Genomic DNA, 8565 nt, shown 5'->3' on the forward strand with positions numbered 1-8565 from the left:
GTCTTTCCCTATGGTTTATCTTTTCTAGAATATCATATAAATGATATCCTACGGTATTTGACCCTATGACCTTTCACCTTGTCAGTCAAATCAAAATTTCAAAATTCTTTTTCCTTGGGCTTTCCAAATCTAAATTCTTACATCTAAATGAGTACGGAGACAAAACACACACTACACACTACTTCTAAAATCCTCCTCCTGATCCGATTTTAATTTTAGCACCAACTGCCTAGAAAATCTTTTTGACTGAAACCAAAATTCCGTACAGATTATGTCAATCATCAATTGATCAGTCATCAGTCTATGTTAACAGAAGGTGAGTTATTATTAGGAAGTTACATAATTTGCACCAACGATTGTTTAAAGCTTCTTTCATTAAATGCAGTTTACAACAATTCACAGGCTTCAAAGTTCGCCTTGCAAATATAGAGTCAATTACCAGAAACCATTAATGGGATTAGGCTTTTCTATAAAGGTGGTCCCAAGGAAGTAGGAACGTTTATTTGTTTAATGAAGGCAATGAGGAGCCCAATAGCCTGAGCCAGAGGTTGGGCTCCCACCGCCTGGGGCAGCCTGCCAGGAGCCCCGTCCCCCGCCCCCGACACCGCGCTCCCGCCATCTGTGGTGGAGATCTCCAAACCGAGCCCACCGCCCAGCACCTACCTCAGCGCTGCCTCCTGCCCAGCGCTCCTCCACACTGTAGAAAGGAGAGCTCCCCAGCGCTGAAAATCCTGGAGAAAGGATCCAGAAACCGCCAATTCCCACCACACAAACCCCTGCAGCACCACCTCCGCACCAGGGACCCCGCCTCCAGTGCACGCGCCTGGGGCGCTCCAGCTCGCTGGCGCCTCTGCCGCTATGAGCGCCGGTCCTGCGCATGCGCGGGCCTCCGAGGCTGCAATGGGAACCGCTGGGGGCCAGCCGGGAGCGGGTGAGGGGTTGGAGACCGACGTGTCCCTGAGATGGAGAGCAGTGGCGCTCTGCAGCCCTCGACTCTGCTCTCCTTGGATGACCTTCAGCTCCTGGAGAAGATCTGTCTTCCCTTGAGGCGGCTCCTCCTGTCCTGAGAAGCACGTGACATGATCTAAAATTTGTTTAAAAAAGGACAATGACATTGTCGGGGGGAGAGGGAGAATCTCCCTCTGCCCTTTTCCTTAAGGTTCTTATGGCTGGCCAAATAATCAACAAGACAGGTTAGCAGGAGAAAATAATACCAAGTTTAATAACATGTATACATGGGAGAAACTCAGAAATGAGCAACTCGTCCCTCCGTCTAAGCTGCTTGCTTAAGTATTATAGCTAAAGGTGAGGAACGTGTTGGGGGTGGGTAGTGGCCTGGGACTTCAGAGGGCAGGAGGACAATTCTTTTCAGGGTCATCTATAGATAATGTGGTCAGGGAGAGACAGAGTTTTTGATAAAAGGGGCTTGGTGCATTTCCTATTGTAACCTCTATCCTACATTATCTTTACAGCCATCATGCTAGAAGATCTGTTCCAGGAAGGAGCCACCATGTCAAATTCTTTAGGCAGTTAGTGGGGGAGGTCAAATGTCCTTCAGAGAAAACAATCAAGGTTAAGAGATATATTTTAGGATGGCCAAATCTTGACCTCCCACAGTCCCACCTTTGAAACTAAAAGTTTCACAGTCCTTTTGAAACTTAAAGAAGCTTCATAGTCCAGAAGCTGTGTTGGTAGATTGTTTCATCTCACTGAACACATTTCTTAGTCCTGATAATAGATCAGTTCAATTAAGTTCCTTTTGGAAGGTGGTGATGCAGATGGGCTCTCAGGGTTATGCCTATTTTATGGAAGCAAGCAATCAAGTATTTAATAGAAGCATTTCTATGGAAACAAAAGAAAAACAAGGTTAATGGTTGGAGCAAATTGTAAACCAGTTTCTGAGGTCAGAGAACAGCCAGTTAAGATGATTTTTAGATGTCAGCGTCAAAGTATCTTTTGCAGTTTAAAATGTCTCTGATGATGTCATCAGGTCATCTCAAGTTTATATCAAGTCCATCAGCTTCAGTTTGTGAGGCTTCAGGAAAAAGGGCAGGTTCAGTTCTCAGTGATTCCAAATGAAAATGATGGAAAAAATCAAAAACGTTAGTTTGGAGATCTGTAGCCAGATATTTTAGGAGACTAGAAGAAATCAGGATCCAGTCCAGTCAACAGATATAAAACAAAAACCTCAAAAGACAACAAAACTAGGATCTAATATCCGCAAATGTATACTAGAGGTTTTACTGAAATATACTTTTTTCTCTCTAAATTCACCCTCATTTTTATTAAGATAGCAAAATTGAAACTAGTTTGCAAAATAAGTCTAGTTCCAATAGAGTTGGCCCAATTATTTACATAAGTACAGCAAGAATAGCAATTGATCACATAGGCTCTTTTAAATCTGCTTTGTTGGAACTTTTATAAGGAATCTCAGATTGAACTTTAAAGGTCTCTCGAGGCCAGGAAAGCCAAGCCAAGGATTTTGTCAGACTTTGCCTGCAATACCTATAGATTTGGGTGAATTCCTCTCTTCCGAGGTTCCCCAAAATATTTCGAGGTTCCTTATACCTGCCAGATAAGTGACATTCTTTACTTATCCTGGTAAGTGCTGCTTGGAACATAAGGTACCAGGCCAATATTTCCACGTGGCTTTATTCCATAAAGTCCAATTTTCATTCCTCCAAAGCTGTATGGTTATATCTCAAATATGATGTTCCAGTCACAACCTTGGTAATATAACCAGTGTTTCCAATTGTGTCCTGTTACAAGGAGAACAGATTCTTATTGAACTTATGCAAATAACTATATTGCCATGAAAACAACAATACTCACTCACTAAGAGTTTCCAAATTCGAGAGATCAGATAGAGAGAAAAAGATAAATATTTCAATTTTGCTTACAAAAGTATCATTTACCAAATTGTTATGTCATAGTTAGCTCAGGAGAAAAGAGAAAAAGTTTTCCTTAAATCTGAAAAAACAAAACATTAAAAATTCAGCAATACTTCAAATGAAAAATCATAAAAATTATAATCATCTTTATCAGTTCATTCAGTCCTGTGTAATCCACTTTTGATCCCAATCTTTTTGTTAGCAGCTTCATGAAGTCATCAGTTTCTCCATCAGATTTCTGTAATTTCTTACCAAGTTCAGTTTTATGATCAGAAAGTTTGTCAGACCTGTATTCCAGTGTAGATGTCAGAGTCCTTTCCATGAATTTTTCTGAAGTTGAATGCATTTTGCAAAAGCATTAGAGCAAAGAAATAAGTCTGTAAACAACAAGACCTCAAAATGGCAACTGACAGAGAAATTTGGTTAATTTTGTGACATACAACACTTTAAAATAATAATAACCAGAATTATGACTGATAATCAGGACAGATCAGCATTTCAGTAATGTTATACAATTTTAAAACACCTATATCAATAACATTTGCCCACATAATAGCACCTAAGCAGACTTATCATCACTTGTCTGACAATGCTTTCCATATAATTTAACATACTGAATAAGCCTAATAAGTTTAGTATCTTCCTCCTTATAGAAAGAGAGCAAATTTCTTTGAGAAGTTCCAGGGCCCTTTGAAAATTCTCAAAGAAAAAAAAACACTTTATTTAAGATATGAATTTTGGGGAGCTTGTCAAAAATATAAAAAGTCAAAGCAAACAGAGCATTAACAGTCCAAAAAGCCTTAATAGAGAGACCTCAGTCTTTTGAACACAGGAAATTATTTTAACAGTTTTTTTTTTTCTGTCTTTTAGGTAGACTTACTCAAAGGTAAAGAAAAATCTTTTATAACCTCTTTATCAAGTTTAAGAAAATTATCCTTTTAAGAGAAATAAGACCAAATTATAATTTTGTACCAGCTTACTCTTGATATTAAAACTCATTTACTTAATAAATTTATTTTAATCTTAGCCAACTTGACCATGTAAAAACTCTTTTTCTAGAATTCTTTCTACAAACCTTCTATAACTTTTTTTTTTACATTCAGAGTTTGTCCCACGTCTTTCTTTTCCCTCCTAGTACTTGAGGACAAATTTATCTTTCTTAATCAATCAAACAAAATATTTCCATTCTTTGTTCCTTCTTTATACATCTTTCCTTGTACACAGACATATTTTTCTTAATTTTTTGGTAGCTTCAATCACATATACTAATTAGAAATTTTAACCTTTAGAAACCTTAATTTGTAAGTAAAAACTAAGTAAACAATTATAGACTTTTACATTAGTATCTTGTGGCTTGGAAAATTTATAAACACATCATAATTTCTAGACATATGTTACTTTATAGTACAATCTTTTAATAAAACACATGTTTACCAATAGACCCAAAACACCTTTTAGTTTTCCTGTAATGAAAAGCCAAAAGTAGACAAACGTACATTTAGCAATCAATGTCTAATATCTTATGTTATTTGGAAATGATGATACTCAGAGAATTTTTATCATAAAACTTAGCAAAACTCTCAAGTTTTAAGTCACCAAAAAGAGTTTGGAAGCTATAACCACCGTAACACATAATTATTGTTTAAAGTTCATCCAACATTCATCTTTTTCACAACTATTTAGTTACTTATTCCCAATAATTATTTAGATTGCCTACAAGACTTCATAAGACATTAGATAAAATTAGCCATCATTTAAATTACTATTTTTGTTAACCAGTTCTGTAATAGAAATAACATCAGTTTTTTTCCTACAAAATTTCATGTAAATTTCATCACCTCTTATACCTTTAGACATAGTTATCATTAAGATTTTTATCAATAGGTCTTCGTCTTCTAATTTTGGACAAGGGAAGCATTCCCAGTCAGACATTTTAAAACATACTCAGGCAAAGTTGATGTAACCTCTTTATATAAAATTAGCTCAAACATTCCAACCTTTATAATCTTATCAACACTTACACTTTTACATATTCTCAGTTCAATTGTAACCTGAGTCAAAGTCTTAAGGCTAGTCTAATTTCTCCCTTCCTTTTTCTGGCCTTTTCTTAGGTACCAAATAAATAATTATGTGAGAGCTCTCAAAACAATTTTTTTCCCCAATTTAGAAGTTTTCCCAATTCAAAGAATCCGTCGTCTGGCCATTGACGAGTAGGATCTTCATTGGTATATTTATTCCAATAGTGACTCGATCCAATAAGCCTTTTTAAGGAAAGACCCGGAGGTAACTTTCCATGCTTAGAATAAATCTTTACCAGGAACGCAAGAGGCATCCCTGGTGAGCGCGCAGATGATGTAGCCCCCATGATCCACAGAATTCACTCCCAAAGATATTCAGAGAAAGTAAAGTAAAGACCTTCATTGCACAGGCGGTATGGATGGTGTCTCCGGTCTCCCACAATAGTGTGGGACGCCTCCAGTCACAGACCCGCTAATCTGTGACACCAGGCAGGTGATACTGGAAAGGGATTTTTCCGGCACTAACAAGCAACAAAGGTTAAGATGACAAAAGACCTTATGGAGTGGGCACTTTATGACAAACTCCCCTGAGAGCTTGGCACAGCCGGACAAAGACAGTTTGGAACCCCAGTCTACTCGACTGACCACCAACGTGCACTCCAGTAAATGCACCTTCCGTATGGTGGAGACCAAGGAGAATATTCTCACTGGTCACAAAGCCAAGTTCTCAAGACACAGAACAAGACAGAGACTACTCTGGGAGGAAAAGGGATCAAGATCAAAACCAAGAGTACTCTACCAAATTTAAACCAAGAGTCACTAAAAGCACAAGAAACTAGTTTCCCAAATATTTTCTCCTGCCAATCTAAATTTAGAAAGAGAAAAAATTCTCACCACTTCCTTCCATTGGACTCCGCAGATAGAGATTCCAGGAGGCTGACGTGGTAAGAAGTTTTACCTTTTGCCAGCTTTTGTCAGGCGTTCCCGTATCTCACCATCTGCAGTAGTCCAGGGAGAAGGCAGGTCTTCCAGCCAGAGAAGGCAACTTGCCACCAGTGTGGATCCTGCCGACTACGCCAAAACTGTTGGGGGAAGAGGGAGAATCTCCCTCTGCCCTTTTCCTTAAGGTTCTTATGGCTGGCCCAATAATTAACAAGACAGGTTAGCAGGAGAAAATAATACCAAGTTTAATAACATGTATACATGGGAGAAACTCAGAAATGAGCAACTCGTCCCTCTGTCTAAGCTGCTTGCTTAAGTATTACAGCTAAAGGCGAGGAACGTGTTGGGGGTGAGTAGTGGCCTGGGACTTCAGAGGGCAGGAGAACAATTCTTTTCAGGGTCATCTATAGATAATGTGGTCAGGGAGAGACAGAGTTTTTGATAAAAGGGGCTTGGTGCCTTTCCTATTGTAACCTCTATCCTACATTATCTTTACAGCCATCATGCTAGACGATCTGTTCCAGGAAGGAGCCACCATGTCAAATTCTTTAGGCAGTTAGTGGGGGAGGTCAAATGTCCTTCAGAGAAAACATTCAAGGTAAAGAGATATATTTTAGGATGGCCAAATCTTGACCTCCTACAACATCCTTAACACCCGATGTGTGTCGTGTCCCCAGAAGAATTCTCTGCTTCCCCAGAAGACTAGACAGCGAGCAGCTGGGACCAAGTTCTGTCCCAGGAAGGAAGGATGCTGAGTGCGCAGCTGTCTCCCCTACCCTGACTCCTTCCCCTGATCTGTGGCCCTGATGGTGTTGGGGGTGCGTGTAGGTGATGACTCTCAAGTGTTTGCCCACGGTATTACATTTCTTATGGTTTAGTGGTTAAAACGGGAGGCTAGCTGTCAGTTTCTCAGAGGATTTCACTTGCAGAAATGTCTTTGGACAAAGTTTGTTTTCTTCATTTCTGATTTTTAAATTCAATAATAATTAAAATACTTATTTTCTTAATTTCATTGGCATGCTAAAACAAACTTAAGTCACTTCGTTTTCACCAAATTGCCCACATTTTCCTTAAAATTTTGGAAGTATTGCTGTTTGAGGTAAAGAAAGTGGGAAGAACAATTACCCTCAGATAATATCTTCCCAGGTAAAGGTACGAACACATAGTTAAGAGCCATTTTGAGGTGGCTGGCGAATACATCCAGTTTGAGTTCTACAATGGATGGTCCAAAGTAAAGGTCAAATTAGTAATTTTCTGAGGAGTTTGCAAGTAAATGTTCATGTCGCCTTCACCTAATAGGTCTGCTGATTTAAATGAAGGTTGAGCTTAATGATAAAAGTTTTCAAGAGACTGAGAAATATTAAGTAAATGTACTTTAAAAACAAAAGTGCAAATTAAAGTAAAGCCCGCCATTATCCTCTTTAAAACAGAGTCACAGTAGCACTATTGTCAAGGTTTAAGAAGGAATAGAAATGCTTTATAAAGTCAATTCTTCACTTCTAAAGGACCTAATGTGACATTCTAGAAGTCTCCATAGTCTTTTAGTCATCTACATTTAAATTGCTCAATTTATGTTTTAAAGACTAATGAATCTGAGGGCAAAATATTCAAAGTCAGTGTTTAATTGTTTTTCATTGTTGCAAAGTACATGGGTATAAAGTGTGGCTGAAATCCATGGTCTTGGAGAAGAAAAATATACAGAACTTATTTATTACTCTCACAGTGTGTCCTGACTTAATCCTACAAATGTCCCAAGAATAAAGCCTCAGTGAATTCCATTCTGTTCTTAGATATGACATCTTTCATTCATAATGAATAGTCTCAAATTAGGCTCTAGCTAGTAACTATGTTCCTGATGCAAATAGGCAATAAAAAAGAAGCCGTGCTTGATTAAATTGGGCTCAAGAGGAGTACTTAGAACCAATATTTGTTTTTGGCTTTGTTTTTCTTTATCAATTTCTTTCTCCTCAGCAGAGTCAGCAGATAAATGACACAGAAAACTGAGAGACTGGAGGGCAGGGTCTTGAGGAATATGAGATTTCCTAATCTTCAAGATCCTTTTTATCTTTAAAATTCTATGGTTTTTGCTGTTTATGTAGGGGTTCATTTTTTTCATTATTTCTAATAGTGATCATAATAGTGAGACTAACACAACTTAGCACCTGTGGAACACTTTTCAACGTAAAAATTTAAGTTATTCTGACAATTGTTAATATTTTAAAAAGCTGTTAAGAGCTAATCTGATGCTCAGAGGATTTTTAGCTTAGTGAGACTGTTCTGTACATAATAGTGGCTACATGTCACTATATGTGTGTCAAAACCCATTGAACTGTACAACACAAAGAGTGACCCTTAAACTAGGGACTGTAGTTCATAATAACGTATTAATAGTATGTCAACAAAAAATAACTTTAAGCAAGGGGCATTGACTGATGGAATTGTGGACTTAAATTTAGTTATACGGATAGCCAACAGGCACATGAAAAGATGTTCAACATCAATAACTTTCAGGGAAATGCAAATCAAAACTACAATGAAATATCACCTCACACCTATCAGAATGGCTGTAATTAACAACACAGGAAACAAGTGTTGGAGAGGATGTTAAGAGAAGGGAACTCTCGTACACGGCTGATGGGAGTGCAAATTAGTGCAGTCACTATGGAAAACAGTATGGAGATTGTTCAAAAAATTAAGACTAGAACCACCATACA

This window comes from Diceros bicornis, chromosome 23, assembly GCF_020826845.1.
Source record: "Diceros bicornis minor isolate mBicDic1 chromosome 23, mDicBic1.mat.cur, whole genome shotgun sequence".
Taxonomy (NCBI): domain Eukaryota; kingdom Metazoa; phylum Chordata; class Mammalia; order Perissodactyla; family Rhinocerotidae; genus Diceros; species Diceros bicornis.